The following is a 12,694-nucleotide window of genomic DNA, read 5'->3' on the forward strand; positions in this document are numbered from 1 at the left end:
CACCTATTCACATCATTATAGTAATTAATTAGATTAGAAGCACACCCATGAGCAGCGGAAGTATTCAGCTGAGTTATTTCAGTTAAAGTACTTATCCTACACTGTGGAAATACTACAAGTAAAAGTCCTGCATTTAAAACCTTATGTAGCCCAAGTATTATCATCAAACAGTAATTAACCCTTTGAAACCTGGACTGACATCAGTTTGCTGCATTTAGATACATTTTACAAGCTATTTAACCCTTTGAAACTTTTTCAAATTGGTTTGACATTTTTTGAAAACATGAGGAAAAGGTCAGTGAGCAACCTGGCCAGAGATGTCCCATACTTTGAAAGAAATTAGTAAGAGGTGACAAAAAAAACACCTGAGTTTTTTTTAATTTTTTTTAAAGGAGAATGTTAAAAACAAAAAAGGGGGATATTTACAGAAAACTATGTTCATAATTATAATTTTCAGCACTATTTTTTGATTATTGTCTTTTTACCCCTTTTTTCTTTGCTTATTTTCAGATAATTTTCTTATCTATTTTTTACAAATTTCTTGCCATGTTTTGTTAAGTTGCACTGCCTTTTACCTTTGTTTTGCAAGAAAGAAAAGGTGAAAGTAGTACTCATTGTGCAGTAAAATGTTCTCTGACAATTTTACTGTTATATATGTTGTTTTTGAATCAATATTACTGCTGCATTAATGTGCCTATTGCATTTTCCTACAGCAGATGTTTAAGGTTGTGCTCATTTTAACTTCTTTATGTACTGTTGGGAGTTTAACCAACAGCAATACATCACATTTTATAAAATCCTCATGTTTGCAGTGTTGTCCTGTGAGAAGAAGGTATCTTTAAAAAGTCAACTTGTCATGAGCTCAGAAAAAACAGCCCTGTTTTTAGCTTTGTGATGATGCATTTTTCAGCTGATCCAAGAAGATATATATATAATATATATATATATATATATATATATATATATATATATATATATAAATATTTCTATTTTTAAATCTTCATTGTTCAGTTTGTCACAAACATTCAAAATTAGCAAATCTTAATATAGATTCACTGGACATGAAGGGGGTCAAAAACTGTAATATGAAGAGTGACTAAAGCTGTCAGACATAGTAAAAATACAATATCAGCCTAAGAAATTTGGTGGACTAGAAGTATAAACTTGCATAAATTAGAAATAACCGAGTAAAGTACAAGTACCTCTAATTAGTACTCAGGGATAGCACTTGAGTCTGGCAATGAGATTCCAGAAATGGAGGACTATCAGGTATGAACAGGAGAAATAAGGATCCAAAGATAAATGCAAATGACCACACTAGAGCAGTTCAAAAATCATCATCAACAAGCTGGTAATTACGCAAATGACAAAGGTTTGGCATATTTAAGCTATTTGAAATGAACTGTTTTATTAGTTTGAATGGGTTTCAATGGCACATTTTTTTTGCACTTAAGAGTATGAATGTAACAATTTTGTATGTGTATTTTAGACTTATTTTAGGAGCTGAGATGGGAATTTCAAGATTAAACAAAAATATGCAATCTTGTCAAAATGTATGCCATATGCGAGAATGCAGCCAAAAATTTCAAGAAATGAAGAATGAAAAGCCAGTAAAATGCTCCAAACAGTAACTAAGGGTTCATTAAAAAGAATGATTTGTCTTCTTTTCTTGGGTAACTGAGAAAGCCAAACACCATGTTTTCCCAAAATAATATAAAGATATGGGTCATGATGAATTTGCATATGTCTCTCCAGAATTTCTTGCTGTGAGAATAATGCCAAAAAGTTGTAAAACAGTTCAGAGTGTTCATCACAAAAACACATGGGTGTTTTTTTCTACTGTGTACTTTTTTCCATAGCTTTATTTAACAAAAATATGTACAAAATATGTCAGGCAAACAAGAACACAAATATACATGAGCGATGTATACACAGATAACTTACATTCTACACAGAACATAACAAATATGACTAATAAACAATCATAATGTCAATAGATAAATCAATTAAAAAAGAATTTACATAGACAGAAACAAAAGCAAGCAAACAAAAATAATTTATATTCATGTCACATCAGGGGATTTTGCCAAATAAGTTTATTTTAATTGTCTCAAAATCTGTTGCTCTTTTTGTTATTTGTAAGAGCAAGAGAGGAAACAAAACAAAGAGAAGACTGAAAGAAGGGTGTAAACCTAAAAATGTTTGTTTATAGGATTTCCCCATTGAAATATAAAAAAATATATATTAGTTAAAATATTTAATGCCTGTATCGTCATTATAGCAAATTATATCTTTATGGATATGATCATGAGTAAACATGGATGTATTATAAGGAAGTTAGTCATGGATGTATATTTCATTAGGATACATCCATGGTACACATGGGTGTGGTTTAGACAGGAAATGGGCCGGTAGCGACGGTACACTTGCGGGGTGTGGTGAAGGATTGTTAGTCAATAGTTGGTCTCACCTGGAGAGACATCAGAAGCAGGACTGATTCTGCAACTGAGACGTCCGAAGAGGAAACGGCTGAAAACTTGACACACAGCAGCACCAACAGCTGTTTATTTATAGGCCATAACACCTGCACGTGAACTAAGACAGCAAGCGCGTGCTGGCCACGTGACGACGGAGCCACAGCCATGACAGTGCAGCCAGTTACCTGTGGAGAGTGCCAGCTTTGTCCTGGAAGAGGTGAGTACCTTCACACAACCTCCTCAGGATAGAAAGAGACTGCATTTCACTTAGGGAAACTGAGTTAACCCGTTCAAGTCCATGACAACATAAAGAGAAAGGCACTGGGTTAAAGGGTTTGCTAATATGCTAGTTTAGCATGCTAGCAGGGTTAGCATAGTCCGGTACAGTTAGCCAAAAGAACATTGGAAACGTTTAGTTAAAGATGTTTAAATAATTGAAATAGTTCATCCATTTGTTTCATTGTGCTGCTTTCAGGTGCCTTTCACAAGTATTTAAACCTTTGAGCCCTGAGCAAATTGGGACCATTTCTTCAAAACATGAGGGGAAAAGGTAAATAGCAACTTGTTTTTAAAATGTTACATGAATATTTGCAAGAATTTAGTTGATTCAGGAAATTATAAAACTTGCAGAAGAACTATATTTATAATAAACATAGTTTAATGTTTAAAGATATGGCATATAATTCTTATACATTTTAAAAACTGCTCCTAGGTCATTTTTTTGTTTTTTAATTTCTTTTATTTTTTAGTTTTGTTTTTCTTTTTTTTTTGTACTACATATACTGTTCTGGCTATTTTTTGGGGGGTCATAGCTTCATTGTTTAGTGCTTTGTTACTATGTTTTTGAAAGAAATCAAACCAATTTTCTCACCATTTTTTTTCCATCCAGGTTAAAGTGATAGATAAACACTTGAAGTACTTAGTTGAAGTAATGCATTAACACTAAAAGTTGTTGATGTATGAAAAGTTTGTTGAACTATTTAATAAAAATAATGGATAAACATATAAACATTTAAAATGTTCTATTAACCCTTTCAAACCCAGGCAAATTGTTACAATCTTCTTTTTAAAGTAAAATATAAACAATTAAAATAGTTTACATATTTATTTTAAAAGTAATAGATAAACAGTAAAATTGTTTAGTTAAAATAATGTATAACAATAGAAATAGTTAAAGTACTGGATAAAGCATTGAAATATGTAAGGGTCCTGTCTACAGTTGGTAGTTGTAGGACGCAAGCTTCACCAAACCAATCCTAAAAATAAACCATTCAATTGCACATAGTCCAGTGTCCATGTCTGTGTAGTGTTACTTCACATCCACTTTAAAATCATGAAGGGTGGTGCTGATGAAGGGCTACTTGAGCTCATCTGGTGGGGGTGCATCAGACAAAAAGGCTTGTGAACGAATTTTCTGGATATATTTGGCTCTGTCAGGAGGTGTCTACAGGTGGCTCACAGGACACCACTCCACATTCGTGCTTTTGATCTGTGTGCAACAACACACCTCTGATTTTCAATTACGAATAAGAAGTTGCATTAGGCAAAGAAACACCACGGGTAATGGACTTTTTCTGTTACTCAGGAAGATGGACTTGTCCCCCGAGACCTTGCTTTCCATTATTAAACCTCCAACATGTTGCCCACCCAGGCTGTTTCCATCCCCTCGACCAAAGTGAAATTACCTGCTTCTGAGGCTGAAACATAGAAACCAAGGAGTGGTCGCCCACAGTCTGAACCTTCATTTCCTCGGTACCCAGGTAAGGCTTTTTATGTTCTTTGGGAGGGCAACAAAGCAAAAAAAACACCCACAATAATACTGCCAGCTTGTTTGCATCGAGGTCTGACATCCTTATAGGTTTCATGTTCAAAATATCCCAAGGGAATCTACAGCAGCATGTGAGCCGCTGGTTAATACTTTCTCTGGGCACTCTCACAGCATGTACCAAGACCTGGATGATGAATTACCATACAAGGGCCATAGAGAATAAAAAAAAAGAATACCCCAGGATGAATGTTGTGTTGCAAATACAAACGCTTAGTATTCTACAGGGCGTGCACAAAAGCTGCTTCCTCTATGATAACCTAACAATCCACAATACTATCTCCAGGCTGACAGCAACTTATGCAGATGTGCGTGGCTCAGCGGCGCACTGCTGAATTGAACCACCCTTGGAAAGTGTTCAGCAAGCAGGTCACATTGGCGTAGGCTGTCTGTTGTGGATAAAATGCTGAAATGCTGTCCTCCAAGATGCTCTAAGCCGTATTACACACCTACCTGGCCTATAACTGCCTGTGATGGATAGGGTCAGATTGAACCTGCAGTCACCCATCTAACCCGTGTCATTTAGAGAAAATAGGGGATTTGCTTCATCCTGGGTTTAAATTTCATCTTAACACTAACACAAAGCCAACTTAGGCATTTGCTTCCCATATCCTGTCTTTCTAAAACCCAGTAATCTAAGCATATCTTACTGTGTAAGATGTGCTCCACGGACGTATGAATGGGGCGACAATCCAGCCCTGCAACAGTGTCACTCTCATCTTGAGGCAAGACAAGGCGGAGAGGTGAAATTGAAAATGTGAATGTCTGGCTAATGGCTGAGGAGGAGTGCTGGAGATATAATACCAAATCTATAAAGGACAATTTCAGGCCCAAGACTCGGGAGAGTCATGCGCTCAATCATGAAGTGATTCACCCAGATTGATCAAGGAGCGTCGTAATCACATGGGAATGTTACATGTGGCTCCAAGGATGACTCGCAGAACTGTCAGGAGATTCAAAGCTGGATTTAATGGATTTGAGGTGATGTGCTTAGAAACCATTTCAGAAGGTGCAAATAGAATCCTCAAAGCATTTTACCAGCATTTAGCAGCTGTCCAGTGAAATTAATGTTCAGAACAGTAAAAATTTGGAGGAATAAAGTCGCCAGCGGAGAAACAGAAGGCTGGAATTCACTCTGTCGTCTCTCAGCGGAAATTCAAAGGGACCCGGCTCTCTGAAAGGAGAATCGCAAATCTACTAATGAACCGCTCCGCTGATAACAGTCCCGTATTAAGCAGAAAGCCTAAATGCACTTACAGATAACAAGCCTTCTTTTATTTAAAGTGATTCCGGTTAAAAGCTCAGTGCTCCCTCAGAAATTGAAATAAACGCTGCAAATGTGACATTAAATATTCATAACCTTCAGCTGTCATCTAGCTCTTCCTGTGTGAAGATACATTCACAGCAAAAAAAACAAAATCCTACATAATTAATCACTTCTAATAAGTGAGAAGTCCATGAAGGTAGATCATTAGAGCATTATGGGAAAGTGAATTCTTGTCGCTGTATCGGATGAGATTTTAAGAGCTGCATTCTGGAGATATTATTAATCACAGTTCCCGAACATTGCCTGCTATAGATGCAGGCGGGTAAACTGCTCTTTCACCCTTTACTTATTTCCCTTTCTCGCGGGCTCGTGGAACATTTTCACCTCTGTCAAATCATTGTCTCACAAAGCTTTTAATGCATTTCATAAGATTGCAGACAGATCGGGCCATCGGGCTTACACTCGTGTATTTGAAATCATGAAAGTAAACCCATGCTTTCAAAACTTCAGATTGAAGTTGGCACTGGAGTGTTTTGATCTAAAACTTCAATCAAATGGCATCTGTATTCTGAACTTTAAAGACAAACCAAGCTGAAAAAGCATTCTCATAAAGTCCTGACATGTTCATGAGATCACTTCTGTTTCTATATTTTGTACTGCAATATGATATAACTATTTCATAAAACAATAACATGTCGTTTCAAAAGACTCAACAAGGCTTTACAGATTCCACTCAGCGCATTAAAAGACTTTGTCAAACAGCTTTTGAAAGAAATTGAAGACATTAATTCTAGTATCTCCCTCAAGTGTGTGTAGTTAAAAAATGATATGGCTTTCAATGAGTGACAGAAGAGAAACATATCAAAGATGTCAAAAGGGAAGAATGTTTTAGAAGTCCAAAGTGCTTTTTATTGATGAAGATAAATCAGCTATGAAGAAAAGGTCTGTTATTATCTCAGTCCTTATTAAGTCCTTTTCTGTGTACTTTACCATTCAAATGTAAGTAAATCTGTCAGCCCCAAACTTCATAGGACAACATGTGATGGGTCTCAGAGTTTGTATGTTAGCCACTTTAAAGGTGGAGACAGCCATTCTGGAGAAATACTGTCGACATCCAAACAAATACCCTAATAAATCTTTCTCTTTATACAGTCATGGCCTTCCACTGTCCTTTGCACATAAACACCCCGTGTTGCTGATCAGATGGAATAGTTTCAGTGGTTCCCCTATAATTTCTTTCAGGCCCGGTGGTACACACCGAAAAAAAAAACCTAAACAGACGCAACACCTGGGATGACTAATTGGCATGGTTGGCTTCAGTCCAGTGGGACAGGGGATCAGCAAAATCATTATTTGTGTTCAAATTTTTGTTCACTTTGTTTGTTAAAAACCTAAAACGAAGTGAAACAACAAGGGGAGGTTGTCTGTACGCGCTGTATTGTTTTACAAAGAGCAAAGTGTGCAGAATTCACTGTTGCACGTTATCTTTCTTGGCTGTGAGAAGAATGTCACCACAGCATCACTCTCCTTTCCCATCTTTATTTTTGCTCCCTGGCTCAGTTGACAAAAAAGTGAATGTATTGAGTTGCATATTACGCAGTTTATTCTTTTTGGATGGTGGTACCGTGGTCATTTAGCTTACCTGTGACCTCCTTTGCCTTTTCCCCACTGCAGTAACTTAAACATGCAAATCCCTATTCTGACACGTGTATTCGTTGGTGCGCCAGGCCTGTAACATTGTTGGGGAAACATTATTTTCTTTTTTTTCTCCTCCATTTACAAAGCAAGCGTTGTGTATGAACATATGACTTTTCAGTCCACACCAGCAACTGTATAAAAGGATATACAACACATCTCTACGTCCTCCCACTGTGCAAAAATGAAGCCAAAATATTGCGGATATGGGTGCTGCAATCTTGTATTGGTGATGTCATTTTGGAGAGTCTGAACAGTAGCGAGTGGGAAATGGAGCCGCGGTATCGGGTTCCAGCCCAAACCCATTTGACAAACACACGGCTTTAAATCATGACATCACACCCCCTTTTTATAGCCTCAGATAACTAATAACGCATAACAAACCAATCAGGAAAACATTACACAATATGTGCTTTGAGTTTTAAGTTTGGCCCCTGTCCAATCAGCTAACGTGGAGGGGGTGGGGTTTATGACCTGTACTGCAGCCGGACACCAGGGGGTGATCAAGATGTTTTGGTTTTACTTTTAGGGAGCCGCCATGTCATCTATCCTTTATATAATCCCGTCGGGATTTTGTAGGACTTTTTTTGTGATTGTTGCAGCCTGAAATACCTGATTTCATGGCAGCTTTTCCAAAAACTTCTGATGCATGTTGCAATGTTTATATTTAGAATTTGCAGTAAATTTGTAGTGCCTAGACAAAACTGCAAGGTCGCTGGCAAACCGTAAGGAGATTTCCTGAATTTGAGGAAAAAGTGTATTGCATTTGATTTGCTGACTGTGTCTTCAGTTTTTTCTGTTTAATTTAGCCAATAAATACATAATTTGGATTTTAGAAACCCATTTCATAAGCTCCAGATGAAAATTGCATTTCTTATAAACTTTTCAGAACATAATATTGACATAACTTCCTGGAAAGCAAAATGTGACTGAATCAACTGTGACATATTGAGTTTATATTGACGCTTGACATTAAAAGCCTAATTTAAAGTGCTCCTTATGTTTAATATTGAAAAAATATGAGAATTTTAACCATGAGTTACACTGAATCAGTACTGACTCATACATTATTTAAAATGGTGCTTTTAGCTGCTTTTACTCTGCCTATTAAAGGCAGGAGTATCACTATCTCTTATTAGAAGTGGCTTTAGATTGCAAAATACAATGAAAAAACATTTTCTTTCATTACGAGGAAAAGCTAACCCAAACTGTAAATGACGATAGGATCAATTTAAATTTACCTAATTTTTCATAACAAAAGGAAAGGCGCCATGAAATATTTCTGCAGCTATACGTGAAATATTATATCACAACATGTGCTGCAAGTTAAACAGTGAGTAAAATACTTAGAAACATGCAATATTAATGCAATCACCTTGTGTGATTTCAAACTTGTGGAGGTCATTTATAATGTAAAGTTGATCCTTTCTGTGTCTCAGCCTCTCTTTGTAGAGCACTTCTCTGAATCACTTCAGGTCAGCTGACATCTTTTTGTCTTTGCAGTGCAAAAAAAAAAAAAAAATCAAAAAGACATACGATGAGATGGTACAGAGGACATCAAAAGTGTTACTTAAAGCAATCGTAATAAACCAAATTTAAAGGGAGAAAAACATTATTTTGAATGTTTCCATTCTCATTATATGTAAACAGAGATTGTATTTTACATGCATTCTTCATTTTCTAAATGTTCTTTTGTTAAAACCTTAAAGGCAGGGACAGTTTAGTCAATATTTAAATAGTGATATTTCTGTGTATGTGATGCTTTTAGATGTTTAGTTAGACTAAACTTTAAGTATAATATCACCCACAATCCCTTTCAAAACAGCTATGGAGCTAACACACAGGATCTGACAGACTAGTGCTTTCCCCCGCATGTCTCCTGAGTGCAGTCAGTAGGTGAAACAAGGTGACTGTATGAGGCAGTCAGCCCCATGACAGACCATTACTCGCAGATTGTGGGGGACCATAACTGGCCTGAGGTGGCTTCTGGCATCCCCATGAAAACACATACTTGCTGCAAACAAGTAAATTACAACAGCTCTGCACAATACAATATTGTGAATCATTTATTTTTTGCTTTTGTTATTCACTCTCATTCCACTTACCATTATGAAGCTGCCAGCAGTCTCAGAGGAGGTGTCTGCTCACAGCTTGAATTGTAGATGCTGTTAAGATTATTCCTGGAAAGGAAAAGTTTCCCTTTATCTGAAAATATGACTTTAAATTGTTTTTTGAAAAATTCTGTTTCTCTTAAGGACTTAAAGACAAACTACCCTGATAAATCTTTAATGTTTTCTTTGTTAGTCAATCATCCATGTGTGTCTCTTAGTTTAGCTTGTCAGTATACAAGTTTTAAAAATGGATGTATATAATTTTACCAGTTTTAGCCCAACCAGAAGGTAACATTGAAATAGTTCATCTGTGTGCATTAAGTTTGTGTGTGTGTGTGTGTGTGTGTGTGTGTGTGTGTGTGTGTGTGTGTGTGTCATCGTGGCAAAAAGTGGTCCTGGAGACACCTGTCTCAGCAGGAAATACCACAGAAGTGGTTTTGAGTATTTTGCTAGGTGTTTGTCTGACTGTGGACAGATTTTGTCACTGTGATGGCATCACAACTGTATACAGGCACAGATACAGATAAGATCAGGTGTGCTGAAATCAAAATGAAGATAGAATTCAAAAATTGGTGTTCTGGCAAGGTTGCTGCCCATTTTATGCCTCCAGGACCACATTCGCTTTAAGTTGCAGATCCTTGTATTGCGGCTGCGATGGCAACTAGTTTAAGTGTGCTACTGTTCTTGTAAATTTTGATTTATTTCAATAACAAATGTTCATATCTGTTTCTAGTCTATCTGTTTTCTCCAAATTGCTCAGGTTGGTTGAATTAAACTTCACATTATTAGGCTGTGATTTAATCAGAAGCCTGGAATTTGCTGGCACCAGTGAGAGTTAAAATGAGATCGTATTTTGAAATCAGACATGCTAATGGCTGGCTATTAGCCTAGCCTAATGCCAGTTGGCATAACATCCTCAGCAACAAATACAAACATGTTACAATAGCCGTTTGATAACCCTTTACAACCTGTAGAGACAGCAAGATAATTGTGCTTGATTTTCACATTTTTTGTGTGATTTTTTTTTTTTTTAGTGAACTACCTAGCTTATTGATTGCTCACATACATGAGTCAATTCATGCTATTATGGATTCCAATGCTTTTCTTGGCAAGTCCCACCCTACTATTTTTGGCTAATAGAGCCCTAACCATGACCTCCTCACCCTTCCTCAATCATCTCCAACCATTACACCTCAACGTGACAACTCATCATCATCATGGCACAGTGGGTAGGATTTGCCAAGAGGAAGCAGTACTGTCCATAATAATGCGCCAGATCCCCTTAAAATATTAGAAATATTAAGCCACAACAGATGGACCAATTTGCCAAGACAATATTGCAGCTATCGGTGACAGTGAAATAACGCTAAAATACACCACCACAAACAACATGCTTTGAAACAGCCACCCCCAATATTGAACTGAAGGGCGTCCCTCTCATCCTGCAAAGCAGCCTGTTTTCAGCACCATGGACAGCTGCACAGGCTACACAACCCTGAAATGGTTGTTCTCCAGTCCTCATTTAATTTGGGATATGTTGGCGGTAAAGTTGGCAGCAGGTACATTGAGATGATATTGACTTAATGTTAATATTTCAATGTTAAAAACATGAACATTGTTGATTCAGTATTTTTAACATAAAAATTGAGACTCCCATTCATTTAAAGTCGAATTTTCAGCCTCAACCACAAAACAGCAGCCGAGTCAGGAGTCCTCTTTTGGCTGTTGAGTTTAAGTCGTCTGAGCTGATATTGTTATGTTCACGCTCTAACTTTCCTCTGACTGATCACAAAGCTAAAATCCTCATTATCACTTGCCTCAGACACATCTTCGTTTTCATAGTAACTTTTGTCAAAGCCCATAAAATCAAGGACAGCAATGTGTCAGTGCACTAAAATAAAGTTTTTCATCCTTCAGTCTCTGTTCATTTTCAATATCAGCAGCACAGAGTAAGGTCAAACAGGAAAACACATTACTTCTAACATACCATGTAAAACAAAATAGGTCTCTAAAGCTTCCAGAGAAAACATTTTAACGTTGCTTTTTAAAAAATGTGACGCTCTGACACCACGGATTGGTAAAACAAGACCAAAGCCCCATTCGAAATGTACTAATTTCTTCAGGGGAGGTGGCTTGATTTTTACATCACCTGTTCGGGTCAGTGATTTTAATCCCAGAGCATACATGAGTAATTATTCCCATCCACAGTAATAATTACAGTGACAATTTCTGACTGTTTTATGGCCGACCCTCTGGTCCTCCTGTAATTCAATCCGGTCTGTGTCGACATTCTTGTATTTTTAAGTGGAATGAGTTTTTTTTCCATGTTAAGACCTGCTTTTCCTTTTACTTTTCATACATTTTAATCAGCTCAAACTGAAGTATGACTGTGGAAATATAGAAAGTGACAAGTGTTTTACCAGTGCATCTAGCATGACTAAAAAAGAAACACTAAGTGTAAGAAATAGTTTAGATATAATTAGATATATATATGATATAATTATTATATTATAAACCAGTAAGTTACAGAGTGCAGCTCAGTTGTGTCATTGGTCATTTAGTTTACAACATCTCACAATCCTTTATCAAGAGCCAATAATTCTGGGGGACATCTCATTAAATGCCTTAATATTTGTGAGCTAATAAAAGTCTTGTTGTGAAGAAGCGCTGATGAACCTTTCAACTTTCCAACTTTCAGCTTATGATGCTTTAATTTCAAATTACAGAGCTGGCTGATTGCTATAGATGAATAATGAATTTCATCACTTACTGTAATATGAACACATCTCATCTCAGTGCAGCGGTGTGCATTGTCCAGAACAGGGCAGAAGTCTAATTACATAGTTAGGGCTTTGGGGAGACCGGGCTAATCTCTTATGGGTTTCTCCAACAGATGTGTCCAATTAATGGCCTGTCTTTGAAGGCGTGTAGATGCCTACCACTCTGGGAATTTTATTTCAAAGTAAAAGACCCAGTCTCGTTTGTGATGAGTAGACTTTTAGGCCATCTTAATCACGGCTTTCTTCCGTCCATCCAGTCATATGCAGGGCTGATGTTGAATGACTGTGAACTGATCTAAAGCCAATTGTGAATGCTAATGATGTGGACAGGGGGGATAGGGGTGACAGATAACATCCCTGGTCAGAGTCATTACTTTACCGGCTGACACACAGCAGGTAAGCCGCTTGGACAATTAGACTTGAGTAAAGTATTACCTTGTAAAATGAAAGAATGGACACGACACCACAGTAATTCCTCTAAATAGAAGAAAATTGAGGGGTCACATGATAATGAGCACTTTGTATTACTGGTGAGGACT

General features: G+C 37.0%; 1 protein-coding gene across 1 annotated transcript in view; it reads left to right on the forward strand.

Annotated features, from left to right (window-relative positions):
• Nucleotides 1-2,515: 2,515 nt before the first annotated feature.
• Nucleotides 2,516-12,694, forward strand: part of mocos (molybdenum cofactor sulfurase) — a 76,143-nt gene continuing 65,964 nt past the window's right edge. The window contains exons 1-3 of the mRNA XM_042501714.1: nucleotides 2,516-2,694; nucleotides 2,953-3,027; nucleotides 4,129-4,237. The gene's annotated coding sequence lies outside the window, so the exon portion shown is untranslated. The remainder of the gene's footprint in view (nucleotides 2,695-2,952; nucleotides 3,028-4,128; nucleotides 4,238-12,694) is intronic.

This window comes from Plectropomus leopardus, chromosome 15 (genome assembly GCF_008729295.1).
Source record: "Plectropomus leopardus isolate mb chromosome 15, YSFRI_Pleo_2.0, whole genome shotgun sequence".
Taxonomy (NCBI): Eukaryota; Metazoa; Chordata; class Actinopteri; order Perciformes; family Serranidae; genus Plectropomus; species Plectropomus leopardus.